At 42.0% G+C, this 19444-nt stretch overlaps 1 protein-coding gene across 7 annotated transcripts in view; it reads left to right on the forward strand.

Moving 5' to 3' along the window:
* The window catches only part of ADGRL2 (adhesion G protein-coupled receptor L2), a 603135-nt gene that overhangs the window by 108533 nt on the left and 475158 nt on the right, over positions 1-19444 (forward strand). For all 7 annotated transcript variants that reach the window (XM_019501511.1, XM_019501512.1, XM_019501504.1 and 4 more), the window contains exon 2: positions 6543-6608. The gene's annotated coding sequence lies outside the window, so the exon portion shown is untranslated. The remainder of the gene's footprint in view (positions 1-6542; positions 6609-19444) is intronic.

Genomic DNA, 19444 nt, shown 5'->3' on the forward strand with positions numbered 1-19444 from the left:
GATTGAATCATACAGTGACAGATTTTAAGTCATACAGTAGTAGAGAAAGCAGAAATAATTTAATAACTGAGCCACAAACAGTTCCTTAATGCAGAGCATAATGTGGTAAAGTCAAAGATATTTCTAAATACCTTGGGTTCAGGGAATTGTCAAAGTCAAAAACAGTACATAGACAACAATTTTACATTGAAATTCAATGGAAGTTTGAGTGGAAAGCAGTGAGAATGGTTAGGTGGCTGGGGTACATGGGGTATGACGAGAGGCTGAGAGAACTCAACTCATTTAGTCAGGGGAGGAGAAGACTGAAGGGGGATTTAATAGCAGCCTTCAACTACCTGAAGGGAGGTTTCAAAAAGGATGGAGCTAGGCTGTTCTTAGTGATGGCAAATGACACAACAAGAAGCAATGGTCTTCTTGGTCTCAAGCAATGGTCTCAAGTTGCAGCAAGGAAAGTTTAGGTTAAATATTAGGAAATACTTTTTCACAAAGAGGGTACTAAGGCACTGGAATGATTTAACCAGACAGGTTGTGGAATCTCCATCCTTGAAAATTTTAAGACATGGATAGACAAAGTCTGGCTGGGATGATCTAGCTGACACTTTGAGCAGGGGGTGGACTGGCTGACCTCCTGAGGGCCCTTCCAACCCTAATTTTGTATGATTCTGTGGAGGGTTTGGCAGGCTTGGGAGAGGACTGACTGGTCTGGGTAGGGGGAGGGGACTGTTCAGCTGGGGGTGGGACAAAGAGCTGGGTGGGGTGAAGGGGAAGGGGAACAGCAGTCCTGGAGCTGGGGCTAGTGGCTGGGCTTTCCCAGTCCCAGGGCTGTGCTGGAAACCATACAGAATTTCAGTTAGATCAGTCTCACCAGACTTGATCAAAGACTACCTTTGAGGTAGGGTTAAATTAGATCGGGTTGGCCATTTTTAGAATGATCTAACCTTCCTGAACTTCTGTACAGTTCACACAGATGGACCTTACTACTGACCTAAGTATAAGGTCCATAAATGGATGGACTAAGTTAGATACTGTGAACATTTTAATGCAGTCTAACCTCTTCTTAACCTCCCCAAATGTCTGTATTTACCCATAGAGTCAGTTATAAAATAGAATGAGGCACATCCTGTACAACAAACAGCTTGGTCAGATTTTTTTCTAGCATTTTAGAGCATGTAAATGGTAGTGTCAGACTTATATGTCTGAAGAAGCTCAGTCTAACTTGTAAAGAGTGGGGTGACTTGCTTTATTTATGGAAGCTGTTTTTAGGAAGCAGGGTCAACTGGCACATCCATAAGGCTGCTGTGACTCCTGGGTAATTTTAAGAGTGGGAAAGAGAGATGCATGCACCCACATGTGTCTTGTAAAGGGATTTTTTCCCCCTCTCTTCCTATCCCTCTGTGATTCTGCCCTCATATAAAAGAGGAGTTAGGAATGCATTATATGCTCAGCAGGTTGCAACATGCTGTTTCATCCATTCCAAAATGTTCCATAAAATACACTTAAAGTGAGTTTCTTCCACTCTATAGACAGGTCATTACAACCCTAGCTTGAGATTTGTGTAACTTGGTTCAAGTCTGTGCTCTTTGTAATGCAGTGAGCCCTGGAGTGATAGATTGTGCTGTGAATCAGCCATGCTATAGGCTCGTGCCAGAATCTCCAAGCTACATACCAACCTTTCCAAATCCATCCAGTACCAGAAATCATATTTTTTTCTTGCTACCCCAGTTTCTTGTTTTTTGGAAGGCAGAATGTAGAAAAAAAAAGATTTTTTCCAGAGTCATGGCTAGAGTTGGGTTTTTCATGAAGACACTGTGCTAAAAGGTGACTGCCAGCTTCTCTGCCCCTTCCAGGAAGCAAGAAGGAGCACAGTTCAGTGTTAACCCTTTCACAGCTGCTCTTGAATTGGCACAAGTTTTTGGCAATTTTTATTCCATAGCATGGGTATGGCGGATACATAGTAATGTGGTAAGTGCCACATGCCCTCATTATGGGATAAAACTTGGCAAAAGCGGGTCTGAACTTGAAAGTAGCTGTGAAAATGTTAACACTGGATGGCAAACCATTCTGCTTTCTGGCAGGTACAGAGAAGCTGACAGTCATCTTGTAGCAAAAGGTCTTTATCTTTCTGTGCCCATATGCAGTGAAGTTCTGGCCAAAAAAATCAGCTTACTCATTTTAGTTATGCACCTCAGTTGAACAGCTGTATTTTTTGGGGGGAAAGGTACATGAAGTATGTAAGTAAATACAGTACTTAGACACATTTTTGTTTTTTGGCAAAAAAAAAAGCAAAACCAAATTGCAACACCTTAAAAGTGCTTGGAAATAAAGTCTCATCTTCCCATCATCCCTAATCACATGACTGCCTCAGAACCTGCGCATGGGTCAGGATCCAGATTAGCTTCTGCAGGGGTGGCAAAGTCTGGCCCATGGGCTGGATCAGGCCCACAACGTTGTCTGGCCCATTTCCTAGCAGCAGCTCCTTCTGGCTCCCACCGCCCACTGCACCCACTACCAGAGGTGGAACCCACATGGGCAGGGCACATGGCTGGGTGGCTGAGATAGGGCCATGGCCAGCAGTAAGACGGGGGCGTGGGGCCATAAAGATGCCAGGATCTTAGGACAGTGATAACATGGGGTGGGCGCTGGGACAGAGCCACGATCTCCTGCCACAGGCAAGGGCAGCGAATCGCAGCTCTGCCCCAGCTCCAGCCCCATGCTGCCACCACTGCAAGATCCTGGACCCTGCCTTGGGCACAGTTCCCCTCCTAGCTGTGCAGCCTGCCTGAACTACTCCTGGCCCATGGAGATCCTGGGAGCACAGGACCATGACAGCATGGAGCCGAGACCAAATCCAGGGCTGAGGCAGAGCCCTATGCAGTCACAGGCCCACCACTCCTGGGGTCTCCAAGAAGACTGGCCAGGAGCCGCACGAGCAGGGGTTCCTGGGAAATGGAGTCCAGCTGCCGACCAGGGATCTACCATTTTGCCCACTTCTGTAAGGTCTTGATTTCAGTAATCAAGCCACCATCTAAATATCTTCATTTATCTGGGACTTAGTGTCTCATGCAACAGAAGATGTGGATAGATCCAGGATAAGACCTTTGGTTGGTGAAGTGAAGGTTATGTCTATCTCTCTTGCTACACAGGTCAAGGCTTAATACATTCCCTAAATTCAAGTCAACTTGAATGGTTTTTCTCTTTATTCAGAGTGCGCTGTTAAGAATTAGTTATGGTAGAGGTTATTTTATAGTAATACATGCAAAAGCTTTTATATCTCCTTTCATATACAACATTATGGGATAAGTGTAACATTTGCCTTTGTTCATAAAGACAGAAGTTTATGCGGAAAGATTTGCAGTTTGCCTTCATTTTCACATTTTCTGTTCTTTTTCTGACCAAAAACTGGTACGTTAGGTGTAGCTGGAAGGACATTATGAGGTTTCATAGGGTATTTCATTTCTGAGTTTACCTTACTAGATCCCACCAGCTCTATTGAATCTAAATATTGCAATCACAGCCTCCAAAAATCCAGCCCATGAATCTTTGGGTTGGATTTCTTTGTTCTTTTCATCTGTTCAAGTTGTTCTTTTTAAATTACTATTAAGTCAGTTAACTAAAACCCTATCAATTACTTGTTCCTAGCTGCAATTTGATTCTGAGATTTTTTTCCCCCTTCAGATCTGCTCCAAACTTTTTTTCTTGAAGTAAATAGAAAAATTCAGGAGAATTCCATTTCTCTTGAGTTGCAGAGAAAGAACTATATCGTACCCAATATAAAACAATCCCAGAAGAACATTTCTGTGTTCAGACCATGATATTCATCATCCTGAGAGAAGTCTATCTTCCTCTGTATTCCAAGATGATGAGCTTTGGGGAGTTAAAGCTGAATTTTCCATTGTCTCAAACCATATGTATGGTCATTTTCGTAAGTGTAAAGTACGTGTAAAACATGCCCATATCAGAATGGTAGTGCTTTGCTGTGATATAAGTGGCTGCACAAGGGGCAGGACAAAAGACAAGCAGGCCCATGTTTTACGGAGAAAGAAGCACCACAATTTCCAGAACTATGAGGATAAACAAAAAAACATATTCTCCTTTCCCCAAGACCTTTTCAGTGTTCATCGAAATAAACTCAAATGGGCTATGGTGATTTCTAGAGCAGAACAATGACAGTTTAATCTTTACTATTTTGAAAAGATGCTGTTTGTAAGCCCCAGACATCCACACCTCAGTAGTGGTAGCTGTCAGTGCAGGGGTGTTACAGAATAGACTTTATCTTCCCTTGGTCACAACTTTACCTTGTCATTATCTACTGTCTCTAACTGTACAAGGATATACAGAAATATGCTGTATGTATTCTGGAATCTCAAAAAAACATGTAAGATAAACCAGCCTCTCTGGGCCTATGAACTTAATACTGACATGACTCTTTTATGCATCCTGTTCAAGATAAAGCTACGTTCAAATGAGTAGTTCCCCTTCTGTTGTGTATATTTTAAAAACATAATTGTAATATGTTTTCTACCTTGAATCTATGGGAATGTGTTTTCTGACTTGGTAGGCTTTGATCAGTTAGCCTTTTTAATTAAAATGTTTGAAAGAGTACTGAAAGCTGTTTGACTCTCACTTTTCCTCCCACCCTCACACATGTAATTACAAAATAACCCATTTTTAAATAACTGACCATTGCCAACCTGAGCCAGAGGGCAGCATTTACCACATTATGATACAATGAAACTTACACTGCTGATGCATCTCAGCTGCATTTCAACTCCCCTTTCCCTGCACCGGTAAATGTGTTAGAAAATGAGTCACTCTCAGGACTGCCTAATACAGAAGCATTATTAAGAGTGATTAAGTAAATAAAATGCCATTGCTGCTGCTGTTCAGTTGGAAACAAATTTCAGTTCCAGCTGCAAATATTCTCCTCGTTTACCTGAAACACTCAGCGTTTATTTTTTAAAACTACACTGCATACTCAGGAATAAGAATAAGGATCACAAAGCACTTTGGAGAGGAAGTGCTCCATTTTACCTATCTCAGAGCAGAGACTGAGGAAAATTAAATCTCTTAGTCAAGGCCACAAGCACTTATCTGCACAGTGGTGGTGGTAAGTGCAGCCTGGGTACACTTGAGAAAACCTTATCACTTGTGCCTACAAATATGCTTCAGACCCAGAAGATGGTCAGTCTGACTGCCCTGGTCTCATTCCCAGCTAATAGTAGCTACTGAAGATGTGTTCAGAGTGGGTCTACCAGCATACTTACAGGCATCCTAAGGGTGGGCAAAGCATGGGCAGAGCATGCTTGAGGGTAGTGAGATTTCTAACCATCACTGCCATGGTATATAGACAACCCAGGGTAAATTGGTGGCAGAACGGAGATATTTCAAGTGTTGTCTCTTTGACGTCTGTGCCTTGTCTACCGGGCTGCACTTATTACTCTGGATGTGAGTTTCCTGAAAGAAAGCTGGTTCGCTATTCCCTGTTATTCTTTCTTTCTGGAAGATATTTAACTTAATAGGTCTCCAGTTTTGCACCACTTCGTAGCAAACACTACGTTCTCAGGTTTGTTTGGTTGAGAATGTTTTGGATGTCCTGTTGCTAGTGACACGTTTCTGTTTTTCCCCCTAACTTGACTTTTTCTATTCAAAAAATGCTTTTGAGCAGATCGTGTATGCTTAAACCGTTGTTTGAAAATATTTCTTTGCTGCCAAGTGGAAACTGCTTAAAGGTGAACATAGCAGTAGATGGTGGAGAGTTTGACAGCACCAGAGAGTTTTTAATCCAACCAATAGCTAAACTCATGTCAAATGTACCTGCAGCTAGCCATTGGTCAACGTGTTTGAAATATAAATGACACCAAAAATGTATTTCAGAAAATGTAACCAACCAACCAGAGGCATGAAATGAGAGGCCAGAATCTTGCCTTAGCACACTGAAAGTCTGCTCCAATCAGAGGAGCAAATGCCACTTCAGGAATAAGAAATGAAAGAAAGCCAAGACTTACAGACCATAACAATGGATCTCTGGAAGGACCAGATGGCTGAACAATTCCCCCCAGCATCTTCCTTCAAGCTCCAGAGACAGCAACCTTCCTTCAAGATGAGGAAAAATAATTTATTTTTTATGCATAGTTACTTTGCAGTGGCTAACTATAATTTTCCCGATCAATCCAAGCAGGTGGCAGCAATAGGCTCTACAACTAACTAATTACAGATGATTGCAAATTGATTTTTTTTTTATTAACCCCCTCCTTCTGCCAGGTGGGGTTACACGGCTCTCCACCTGCTCTCAGCCACCCACTCCGCTTCTGGAATCGCTCAGCCATCTTCTTCTCCTTTTTTCTCTACACGGCCATTCTGGCATTCCTCAGGGTTCACTAGCCAAGGAAGTGAAGTCCCCCACATCTTTCCCTCTGTCAGATAAATATAAATTGAGCTCTGGCTGGGGATGTGATTGAGCTTAGCTTGTGTATTTTAAACCTTGTTAATGTTCCTTTGTTTGCACTTAAAATATACTAATAAACTCATTTTGTTTTCTTCAGGTGGCAAAATGCAGCTCCTGAAACATCTCCCCGCCTAGGCCAGAGGACTATGGGGTTTCATCTTGAGTAAGTGACTGATAAAATATTCTAAGTCATATTATGGAGCCTTCTTTTTGCTTTCTTGCTCCTTCCTTGTATTCACTCTTCAAAGTTTCTCTTGCCAAATAGGGACGGGCCTGGCATTCTGTAGACTCCATCAGTGTCATTTCTTTATTAGCTGGAGCTCAATTATTTCTTTCTTTTTCAACTTACTGCAGTTCTTCCCCTTCAACCTAGCTTAGCTACTATAGGCTCCCCGACTCAGATCTCCATACTGCGATGTGACATGCTACCATTAAGCATTTAGATGGAATCAAGGAGACAATACACAACATTGTACCCTTTACAAAAGAGCCACAAAGAAAAATAAAGTCCAAGTGCTATGCCAGCTGGAAAGAAGTATGCCAATACCAGGTGGTGTGAAGAGGAAGTGTGAGGTGACTGCTGGCACCACTTTTACAGCAAGGGTAGCAATTAAAAATATGCTGCTTTTGAGAGGAGACCAGTGGGGTTTGGCATCTGGAATCAAAGGGCTGAAAAGGGTGTCATGTAGGACTGAAAAGCTTTGCAGGGCTTCCTAATGAACCATTCCCTTCCTTCCAGTCTGACCTGGATGATCCAGCTTAGCTGGCTACTGTGCTTTATTCTCCAGGACTTGCCAACTAGTTATCTTTCTGCTTACGTTATTTTTTCGATACTTACCTTTTTTTGGCACATGAGATTACCCAATTCCTATTAAGATTCTCTTTGTTGCTTTATTTGAAAGTCTCTCTCCACCAGTCCTTCAGGTTTTTCACCAGCAGTCTAATTCGATGACCTTATTTCTAATACTATGTCTCTAACTTTATCCATGTGCACTCATCGCATGTGTAGATGTGCCCAGGGAGGGTACAAGGCTAATTTGTGGCATTTCTGTCAAAAAAGGTTGGCCTCCCCTAGTTTGGGAAGTTAAGGTACTGAACTTTTTACTTGTAGTTCACTGTCTCAAATCCAGCTAAAACAGTAGAGGCATGTCTGATAGCAATTCAGCACAGGTTTGGTGTTGAAATATGAACCACCAACAACATTAGTACCTTTCCTGGGTTGCTAGAGGTTTAAAACATTAAGATTTGATTTTGTTTTATTTTTATCCACAAGCCCAAAATTCTTTAACATACTGCTTTAAAAAAAGAAAAAGTAGCTTCTATGTTTAGAGGTTTGTTTCTTGGGTTGGGGGGGGGGGTTAACAAATTGCATTAATAATAGAAAAAGAAATGTTTTGTTGTTGCTACCCTGATCATGATTATCAAAAAATGCCTCCTCCCCACCCAAAATGTTCTGAAGAGTTTACATGTTCATTTTAGGTATGATGTAACAGGACAATAAGGAGTGGGCTGTTTTTGAAAGGGGAGAGAATTCAGGCTTCAATTGTATTTGTAACAATGTGATTTACTGTCTCTTTTCTAAATAGAGTGTATGCAAGCATGTTGCACTTGTTATGGTGTTTGAGACATCACACTTAATGCTAATGGTATTTCTGCTGGCCAGAATGAAAAAATCGTTCCACAGACTAGCTTTCCCCCTAACTTCCCACTCCCTCCTAACATTCTTTGTCTGTTCTGATGGTCCATGGAGAGTCATATACAATTATGCTTTGCTAGTAAAACAAGATACAATAATATAATCCAATAGCACTGTCACTGAGATAAAGCATATGATAACTTATTATTTTATTTGATCAGCAGGGTGGCTTAGTACAGTGAGTTCCTTCTCCTGCTTTGATTTGGCTTTTCTGGTTCCTGAAAGACACAACAAAGTAAAACATGGGAACTATTGCTATTCACCTTTTGAACAAATATTACAACAGTAATGTCAGATGAGAGAAAGGATAGAGATTTTATGCACCACGTTACACAGCTGTAATTCCACATAACTGTAATTGTACACTGGAACCTTAGCCCATTGAGAGATTATATAGAAATAGACATAGTTGCACAGTTTAATAGAATACATTCAAATATCTGCCATCTTCCCCTAGTGCAATCATTGCTCTGGACATTGCCATTTTTATTATTTGCAATTCGGAAGTATCAGGGATCAACGTCCCATTGATCTTGCCACTCTACTTTCACATACTGAGCCTTCCTGCTCAAAATAGAGTTAAATATTCTGGCTCGATTTCATCTTCTGGGGTCTTACCAAGGAGCACAGGTACATTCAAGACATTTTCATGAGAAACAGGGAAAAAGTACCTGGTTCCCTATGGTAACCTCCTTCCAAGGAGACATTAATGCTGTGCCACGTTGTCAGAATAATCAGAGTGTTCTTCGGGAAGAAATTATGGACATTTCCAGTCTTGTCTGTGTATCCTGACTCTGCCACCAGAAGTTTTGGTGGCAGATGGTGGCTATCATCATGCAGTCGCATGCATATATCCATGTGCTTCTGGCAGCTCCATGTGGTTCCACTGTAGCAGCTATGCCACCAGAGTGTGAAATGTACTCTGGGAAGGCACCAGCTGCTGGATTGCAGCAGAAGCCTCACTTCACTCAGCATAAGTGATGTGATTCTGCTACTGGGGAGGAAATTTTTTTGAGTGTTCTCAAAGTTCTCCCCACACCACTTAAGCGCTGCCTTTTAAAACTTGGTAGCGTAGACTGAATGTGTACATATTTGTCCAGTGCTATTGCTTCCTTCCTTGTCTGAAGCAAAGGGAAAGCAAACAGAGATCTCCCCTGTGCCTTACTTTATCTCCTTGTGTGAACACATGCTCTGGTACCTGGGGTTTAACACAGGCCAATGTATACAGTTTTTGAGGAAGCCCCTTGTTACAATATTCTCAAGCACTTTGCTTGGTAATAGGGAATTAAGTGAGAGAACAGATCCGGTTCTCAATGCACTCTTTCCCAGAGGTGCTATGAAAGGAATAATGTGAATTTCACAGGTAGGAATGCATTCAGCCACCTATTTCTGACACCCAAAAGGCAAAATATGACACAAAGCATGTGTAGGCCCCTTTGGAGCTATGCATAGGAAAAAATTAATGCTAACTGAGCAATCCACACTAGGGCCCTTTGAATATTCATTACCAATTCAAAGGCAGCGTCTTGTATTTGCTGGTGGATATCATAGGACTGGGATCACTCACAGAACTCTCTTCACACATTGTAGTGGTATCCTTCAAAACTTTTACAATACCAGCTCCTTCCCCTCCCCATCTCTCTTTCCACCCTTGAGTAAGCAATGCTGGATGGGCTGCCTTTTTGAAGCCTTTAAAGATCAGCCTAACCACTGTTCTTTAGGGGGATCTCTTTGCCCTTCTGCAACCACTGAGAGGCTGCAAAAGCTCTACTCCTGTGCCTATATTAGATGTAAATTGTACAGATGCAGATGAAGGAGAAGAATCTCTATTTGTCACTGAATGCAGTCTGAACACCACTGCTTCATTTATAGCAATGCCACCCAGGTATCTGCACTTAAAAGGAACAACAAAGAGGTGTCAGAACAATCATGAGGCTGAACAATTTAAACTGCAGTGAAGACATTTGGTGGCATGTGAGAAATGATGCTGGCAAGAGGCCTGTTTTGGTTTTTGGATTTTTTACTATATGGAAAGCTGTTCTAACTCTCCTTGTTTTGTGCTACTGAATGCTTCGTTTGCCTTCAAAGCCTCAGGGGGTAAGGAGGGAGGAAAACAAGTTAAGTAAAAACCATAATGACTAGTTAAAACTACACAAGGTGTGTCAGGGCTCTATTGGCCTTTAAATAACGTCTTTGATATACAGGAATCTAAAAAAAGTCACAAGGATACCACCAAAAATTGGTTGACTTACTAATAAGCCACCAGTGCTGCCACCAAGCTCTAATGCACAGCAACGGGGTAAACAGTATGTTTCATGCCTAACCTTAGGCGCAGGACAAAAGGTAATTAGGCCAGATTCTCAGCTGATGTAAATCCCCCAAGAGTTTTAACTGTGTTTGTCAGATGATGGGCCAACTCCTTCTTGTTTTGTTCTCTTTGGTTTGTTGTGCTGGCATAGGTGAGAGATTACAAAAAACCCCCTCAGAAGCCTATCTGTAAATCAACAGAGAGTTACTGATTAACAAAGAATACTAGCCTTGTGTTTAGCGTCCTGTTTAAAAGCACAATAAGCTGTGATTGTGAGTATGATTATCTGTGAGAGGTGCTACTCAGCAGCTGCAAATGTGAAAGCTATGTATATCTAGGAGAAACAAGGAAATAGATGCATTTATGACTGTTGTACCACAATGCAACTGCTAAAAGTAAGTGTCCTAATCCTGCTGAATAAAACTGAATAGCCCTAAAAAGGAAAGCAATATATACTGTTAAAAAGCAATATATGAAGAGTGTTTGCACGTATCTATACCACAGAAAAAGATTGAGGAGTTATGGCTCCTTGAACTTACAAGGAAAGCATGGTCTCGTGACTAGAGTATAGGAATTGGTGTTCTCAGATGTCATTTCCAGGCTAGCTCTTTCAGACTTCTCTGGTGATCTTCAGCATGTCACTTAATCATATTTTTATTTGTATTACTTCAGAGGCTACAACTGAGACCAGTTCCTTAATGTGCGAATACTGTACAAGCACCAGATAGGTCCCTTCCATGGACATACTGCTTTCTAAATCGACAAGTAGAAGGCAGGGCAGGATAGCATGTTAAGGACTACCTGGTTCACAAAATTTTTTAAACTTTTATAAGTGGAAGCCTACTTTGTCAGATGCTATGAATGAACTTGCAGACAGTAGGACTATGAAATAGAAAGGAATAAAGTATTTTAATTATAAAGGAAACAGAAAGGGGGAGAAAAGGGTAAGGGGAGGGGCACTGCTGAGAGAGGCAAACGAAGATATCAAAAAGGGATAGACAAAGCAGTTCGCCCACTGAGGGACATAAGGGTTATAAAAGCTAGTCCAGGTAATGGGATATAAATCTAGAGTCTCTGCTGAGGCCACATTTTACACAGTCCACTCTTTGATCAGGGGAAGACACAAAGGACGTGCAGTGGAGTGGTCAAATCTCCCTTTCAGATCCTGTAGGAACAGCAGTTGGAAACTTTTTGTTAAGTCCCCAAAGCAGATAAAAATCCACCCTCTTTCTCCCCCATGTTCAGCAGCACTTCCCCACCCCTGCTAACATCTCCTCCCCTGCACACCACTCCCACTGCACCAAGCTGATGAGGGGGCAGGGGGAGCTCCAGAGTTACTCCTGCCCTGCTCTGGTCAGGCTGCATAGGGAGCTGAGGGCTGTCCCTTCCCACCCTGCAGAGTTTTCCTGTCAGCCTAGGGGCAGGTGCAGTAGAGAAACCTGCCCACTGCTGCTGTCCTCCTCTGAGCCTGGATTGCTACTCAGCCCAGCTGAAATAGGGCAAGAGAGACTCTGGAGCTCCCCCTGCACCTGTGTCAGGTGGGGACAGAGGCAGTGGTGGGTGGGAGAGTGGGAAATGGAGTGGAATGGAAGGGCAGGGGGACACATCACTGATCACAGGGGGGAAGGTAGGGGGTGGGGAGAGCAGATTTCTTACCTAATTCAGAGACTTAAAAAAAATGACCCCAGCTGCTGCTCCTGCACCATGGTCTCCCCACCCCAGTTGGGGATGGGGCTGAAAACAGGAAGTACAACCACACCTGTGGCACCAATCACTGTTCCTGCAAAATCTGTGTCTTAGCAAAATCCTGGATCTGCCTATGCTTGCAGATGATTTCTTGCTGTTCTACAATTTTGCATTCCTGCTGGTTGTTTAAGAACAGCTACTCTGAGGTTGCTGGAACGTCCAGAGAGGTTAAAGCGTTCTGCCAAGGGCTTCTATGTCTTTCTAAACAGACATGATAGACAACCAGCATTAGGAGAAACAGAGCTACAATGTAACTTGCTGCAAGTAAAAAAGTAGAACCAGAAGTAGAATCTGTGCCTCCTGGATCCCTGTCCGATGCCATATCTCCTGGACAACATTGCTTGTTACATGGCTCAGTGTCCCAGATTAGGCATAATTCTTACCTATCATGCGAAGTTATTGTGAGTTTTAATTTTACTGATATACTTTTAAGATCCTTCCAATGGATATACCTTCATATATCAGAAGTTCAAAGTGAAGGTGTTTGTTACATAGCAGACCTGAACTGAGCAGCTGAGCAGCTTTGTCTGCCTATACACGTTTGCTCATGTTCTAATTAGAACACGTTCTATTTAGAACGCGCTGGCGTCACCTCACTGCCACATGTACTAAGCTCCCACGTGTTTTAAAATGGCCATGGGGGCAGCTATATACAAACCTCATTGAATGAGGTTTAGATAAAGCATCCCAGAGCCATTTTTAAACACACAGGCATAGGCACCAACTCTGTGGGTGCTCCAGGGCTCAAGCACCTATCAAAAAAATTCGCAGGTGCTAAGCACCCATGAGCCGTGTCAGGCAAGCCAAATTGAAGTAATGTGCTGCCTCTTCTGGCCATGCACTGGGCTCAGCATGGGAATGCAAAAGAAAAAAAGAAAGAAAGAAAGCACCTACCAGCAAAAACCAAAGTCAGTGCCTATGCACACGGGGACTTAATACATGTGACAGTGAGCCATTTTAATTATAGTGGCGGTCAAGGAACTGCTTCAATTAAAATACCTCCACCCTGAGCATGTGTATAGGTAGCCTGAGATCAGTGCCTTTCAGGGAGGAGAATATTACCCTGGAAAGCAAAGAAATAACACAAAGAAGTACAGTAAAAGCTCTGTTATCCAGCATCCCCTGGGAATGGGGGATGCCAGATAACAAAATATGCTGGTTAATTGACTGGCCCCGGCTGCCACTTCTTCCGTCAAGTCCCTCCGCCCCTCCCACCCCTCCTACAGCATTGCTGCCCCTCCTGCGGGCCCTGCAAACCCCGTGGGACAGGGAGACAGGTCCCGCACAACCCCGCACAGTTTGTTATGCCTCTGGGCCATGGGGGCTCAGCAGCATAGGCTGTTTTGCCCCAGGCCATGGGGGCTTGGAGAAACGGGAAGTGCCGCAGTAGGCACTTCCGGTTTCACTTTTCCTTACAAGCCGGCATGCCAGTTAACAGAGCGTGCCAGCTTGTAAGGTACCAGTTACCAGATAGTTTACTGTATTTGTTTTGCTAATTCTGGCTTTGTGTGTGATAAGGCAGGGTAAGACCTTAAATGCTGTAATACCACATACAATTGTGTCAAGTAGTAAACATAAATGAACTTGCGAAGTCATGCACTAGTTCAATTTTGGAAAGGAAAAACATTGCTTTGAAGGCAACTAAATCAATTCCTCGTTCAAATTAAATTTGGAGTATCCTGTGTAGCTCCAATACACAACTCCAATAACAATCAACACTTAAGGTGCAGGCAAATAATGTTTCATTTAAAAGAAATTGAATGAGGATTACTGACAGAGAAAGTTTTTGATGCTGTTTTGTCATTAAAGTTAAATTATGGCATTATTATCTTAATCCCATATGTCTCGGTCTTCTCTCTCTCCCTCAGTCTCTCTCTCTAATGCACACAAAGCCCTGTGCATGGTTGGTCTTGTGTCTTCATCTCATTAAAACCTTGCCATGCAAATGTATCATAAGTGTTGCCTGAAGACTTCTGTCTCATGCAAAATTTAGCTTAAATTCTACTGGCATCAAATAATTTGTTATGCACAAACCTTCTGTTTGGTTTGCTGATATTCCTTCTTAGCCGGCTCTCATGGTGATTCATTATCTTGTGATATAGATTTCCAAGTATCATCTTTGTATTGATTTTTATATCTTTAATAACCACTCCACAGAAGATGGCTCCACTTGGTGTCATTGATCGCATCAAAAATTCAAGGCTTACAGAAATACAAGAGGGCTAATTGGTAGCAGAACATTTCAGACTTAATCTTAATGTAGTCTTAATCTTCTGCACTACACCTACCTGAAGATTCCCTCACTGAGGCTAAAGGGAAAACTTTAGTTTGCAACTGAAAATTACCTAGTGAGAGTAGGAAAGACCTCAAGAAACAGGACTGCGAACATGGAAAACTGAGATAATTTAGACATTAAAATCAACTTTTTTACATGACATGCCTATTCCTCTCTGCCCAAATATCCTCTTTAGTTGAAAAGAAGCAGTGTGTATTTCTCCCATTGCCATAAGCTGTTGGATAAAAAGTATGGGTCCAAGTGCATATTCACCTGGTTAAATGGCTTTAGTGGGTTGATAGGTAAGCTCATCTAATGGAACTATATATCCCCATTCTTCTTTAGTATGTTTGTGGTGGTTGGAAATTATCTACATCAGCCGCTCATAATTTTCTGAAACACAAATTTCAAGTATTGTTTGCTTGGAATTTCTGAGGTTCTTATTGCTATGTTATCTGAGTGCCTTAATAAATTACTTCCTCTTATTAGACAGAGAAATATCACCCCAATTTTTTCTGTGGTGAAAACTGAGGGGAAACAAAGGGCCAGGTTTTGAAAGTCTGATTAACCTTGGTGAGTGATTGGTAACTCAGCATTTTTCCTGCCTCTGCAAGACAACTTTTGCAAAGAGCTAACACCAGATTGAAAAAGATGTTTACAGTCTGGCCTGAAGTTATTTGCCTCATGTCAAATAGCAAGTCTGTGACAGAACCAGGAACAGAATCAAAGTCTCCTGAGTCCCAGCTTTGTATTTTACCATAGAGCCTCCTTTTCTCTCTTTGGAACTGGATTCCTTTTAAAGAACGAGGCAATACTCCATGATTTTTATTGTGGACATAATGCACAAGTCAGGTGTGCAATACATGGCTGGTTTATAAACAAAACTAGAAGACTTATGCAGATGTGTGGCAGCATATGGACAAGATTTAGATGAGTGCATAGTTGCACCTGGAAATCAAATATAAGCAAAGGAAAACCCCTCCTGTTTGCCTGCAGCAGCAACCTAATAGGGAGGGACTCTGGAAAGAAGTACCAGAGCAAACATGATCCAGATGTCTTCCTTGGAACTCCTCCTTTCCATCCACATAAAATCTTCCTCACTATTTTCTTCTAGCTATATTGTCATATTGAGGGGAGAGGTGGGGGGTGTTAGGAAATGAACACAGAACAAAATAATGTTTGCAGAACAAAGCAAACAAATTACCCATGAGCAGTAAAAGCTCAAGAGAGAACTTATTTGTTTTCTGTTCTGCAGAAAGGACTTTTATTATATTTCCAGTGTTTCTGTTTTTGAGAATTTTTTTTGGAAAACTATATGATCTTGCATCTTAGTTAAAACTGCTTTGGTAAAAGAAGGGGTTTTCTTTAAGTATACCTTATCATATAGCTATTAAATATCCCCCCTTCTTTCCCCAATTTGTGCACCAGCCAATGTTTTGAGTGCCATGACACGTAGCTGTGATTCAAGGAGGCCCAGTTGTGCTGCAGGATATGAAATCAATGGGAATTACATGTGTCCTGCAGTGGGGGAGTAGGGCCCTTGAGTTTTAATGAATAACAAATAGTCATGGAAAATCCATGGGCCATATTCTTTCACTGCAGGATGCATTGAAGTCAATGAGAGCTACTCATCCTACTTAGTCATAGCAAAAATTCAACCCCATAAGGTAAAGCTTCCTGTTCATTATTTACACACTCTTGTTTATATATATATATATATATATATATATATATAGTAATGGGGCAGGTGGGTGTGTGTGTGTAGATAGATAGATAGATAGATACACACACACTATCCTCCTTTTTCATTTGGCTCTGTTTCCTTTTGTGGTGCTGACCTCACAGTCAGCATTAGGCAGGTAGCTCCAGGAAAAAAGGAGGAGGAGGAAACAGGAGTTAGGAAATGATATTTTAATATAGTTTATAAGAAAGAACTTAGCGAAGAATGAGATACACTTTACTCCTCCAGAGATGTTCTACGCTCAAATGGGGGTAGCATTCATGCTACTGATGTAATCTGATCTCAGTACTATACTATAGCACTATAAGGAATTAGAAATCGACAAATAAATATAAAAATTGCATTCACTGGCTTTAAAAACTTTTCAAATGAATTGATTTTTAAGGCTGAGATCCCAATTCAGATGAAAGTTCCCAACGAATGCAAAATTAAAATGCCTCCTTAAGCATGCTGTAAAGTTGGCTGAAAGAAACTGCTTTTTCTCTTCCTTCTCCCCGCCCCCCCCCTCCCCCCTGCCCTTGGTACTTTGAAAGCAGAAAAGAATCTAAGAAATCTGGGCAGTCTATCAGTTTGCTATGGTTCATTTTAGCTAATCCAGACATCCAGCACAGCAGGGGGAAAACTGCTGTATCTAGTGAAACAAGAGCATGAATAATTAAAACTCTGTTATTAATGAACTTCCAGTCGTTATGTAAATGAAACTGATTTCAAGTCTAATTTGTCAGCCTGAATTCTTTTTCTGTTCTCCCTTTGTCTAGGACAAGAACTCATCATAATGGACTTGATAATAAAACACTGGCAGACATGCTGTGTGCAGTGCCCATCTGAGTTAGAGCTTTTAGCATGGTTAATTGATACAGTTACTGCAGGATAAGTCTATAAGGCATTCTGTATGGCTTTACGTTTTACAAGCAGCTCTTTTCTTTTGACAGTGCCAGCCATTCTTTGCACATTCCTCATTACCGTTTACCTTTACATGAGGGGTGGCTTGTAATTACTGGCTGGTAAATGGTTTCTTTTGCAATATCTGTGTTGTTCAAAGACAGCAGAGTTCAGAAAGGTCCACTGGAAGGGAAGTGTGTTGCTATCCAACAATGACAAACAGCAGCCAAAAGAAAAATCTTGTCAAAGCACAAGGACACTAAGCGCCTGTTCCTTACCACATTGTCTTCCATCAGTTGTCAATCATCCCACTGCCTACTACATATACCTTGACGGCAGTACAGAGTACCTTATTATTCAGAAGGGGGAACCACTTCATAGTTAAAGGTGAAACTATTTTCCCATATCAAGCCTGATAGTTAACTTCCCTTAACCAAAAAAACGAAGGGTTCCCATGAAACATAACTTGCCGCATTTTATGCCAGCAGAGAATACCATGGAAGTCTTGTCAGAAAAACACCAAAATTTAATTTAAAAATTATACTATTGTTACTAGTGATATTTATTGAGATTTTTTTCCTAACATTCCTGGCTCATCATCATCAAATGGCTGGTAGACTTGGTTTGCTTGCTGCCCTTGCTAAGGTAAAACACCTAGTCAAAGAGAATTGCCAGGACCTAATATAAAGATCTTGGAGTTGGACAGGTGTTCTGCCTTATGTGTGTGTCTCTGCTAAGTGAGGTACAGAAGGGGTTAACTTAAAGGATCAGTGAAGCAGGGACATGAAGAAAAATGGTAAAAGAGGAAGCCTTGTCTCTCTCTCCTCCCAGACGATGGAAGAAACAGTGTCAGCAATCTCCTGGGCAAAGGCCCAATCTGGTATCAAGGGGGGACTGGGAACTGGCCATCTCTCACACAAGAAATTTCATGAATTAAGGACTGTTTGTTTTATCCTCCAACTGAAGCAGCTCATTCTTTGTTTGCCTTTGGCTCTTTTTTTGTGCCAGGCAAAAAATAATAGCCTTCGTTCTGACTCCCTATGTTTTGCACCTGGGTGGTGAAATACTCTGTTCTGAAAAGCATGTGCCCTGAAGTGGCAAGACATAGTATCTGGTTTCCTTTCCCTTGTGCTTTCCCCTGAGCCATGCTTATACAGAGCTCTATTCATGTATACACAGTGTAACATTTAAAAAAGTTTTATTAAGGTCAACTGCCCTGCTTCCAGCTTACTCCAGGTTGGGCTACTATAGCCAGGCTGAGTCAAAGGTGGGAGGCTTGGTATGCAGGTAAGAAAATGCTAACAAGCACACAAAGTAAGGGCTGGAGGTGAGAGGTGATTTTTGAGGTGAGGCACATGGAGAAGAGGCATGCTTCTCAGACTTCAGTTCTGGGACAGTCAGGAGCAGAAAGCAGGGGAATGTTGGAGGAGGCAGGATTTGATGAGACATAAAGGGGAAGAAGAGAGGTAGGCCAGAGGATAAGGAACACAGATATGAAGCATGGAAGGAAAACAGAAGCACAGTGAGCAGCTCAGGCAAGGTAGGACAAGAAGATGGCTGAAGTGAGGTTACAGTCAGTGACAGCAGGATGGAGAGAGTCCTTTTTTTCTTTGTTATAGTGAGGGAAAACAGAGAGAAACAGCTGGATTTTTTTACTAATATTTCCAGTCATCAGCAAAACTGCTTTGGGGGCACCCAGATGGCTGCTGCCAACCATGCTGAATGCAGAGATTTGAGGCTGACTGCAAGGGGCACCCACAGAATGGTTTCACTTCATTTCCAGGTTTAGTATGTGCAGGTGGGACCACATAGACAGCGTGTTCATGAGAGAGGCCCTTCTGGAAATGCAGGGACATGGCATAGACATATCTTGTGGGCTTGGACACATTTTAGAACAAGCTAAAAGTACTAAACATGGTCTTATCTTCTCACAAACTAGTATTATCTTCTCACAAACTAGTATGCTGTACATCAGGGCTAAGTACAGATAGTCAAAAAGCCCAAGGCTGAATTAAATTAATTCAGTCTTCACAGGTTAGATCGAACCAATAAGCAAGTGAACAGACATTTACTTTTGATTCCAGAAATACAGCCACATGCCCGCAGCAGCCCAGACCAGAAGCCACATGGTGCTAAAGCCCTCCTCCTGGAGCAGACAGTTTGAATCTGGAGGGGATCTGGAACGGAAGTTCAATAAGCTGATTTAACCTAAGTTGCGTCTGATACTACATCCACCCAGGTTTATCTTAAGCCAGTTCCAGTCATTTTGAAAGTGGTTGATGTGCACTGAACTTCTGTTGTGTCACAGATTTGAACCAGTTTCCAGATACTCATACTAGTTTATGTGTAAT

Source organism: Gavialis gangeticus, unplaced genomic scaffold (assembly GCF_001723915.1).
Source record: "Gavialis gangeticus isolate Ggan-Ray unplaced genomic scaffold, GavGan_comp1, whole genome shotgun sequence".
In the NCBI taxonomy this organism is placed as follows: domain Eukaryota; kingdom Metazoa; phylum Chordata; order Crocodylia; family Gavialidae; genus Gavialis; species Gavialis gangeticus.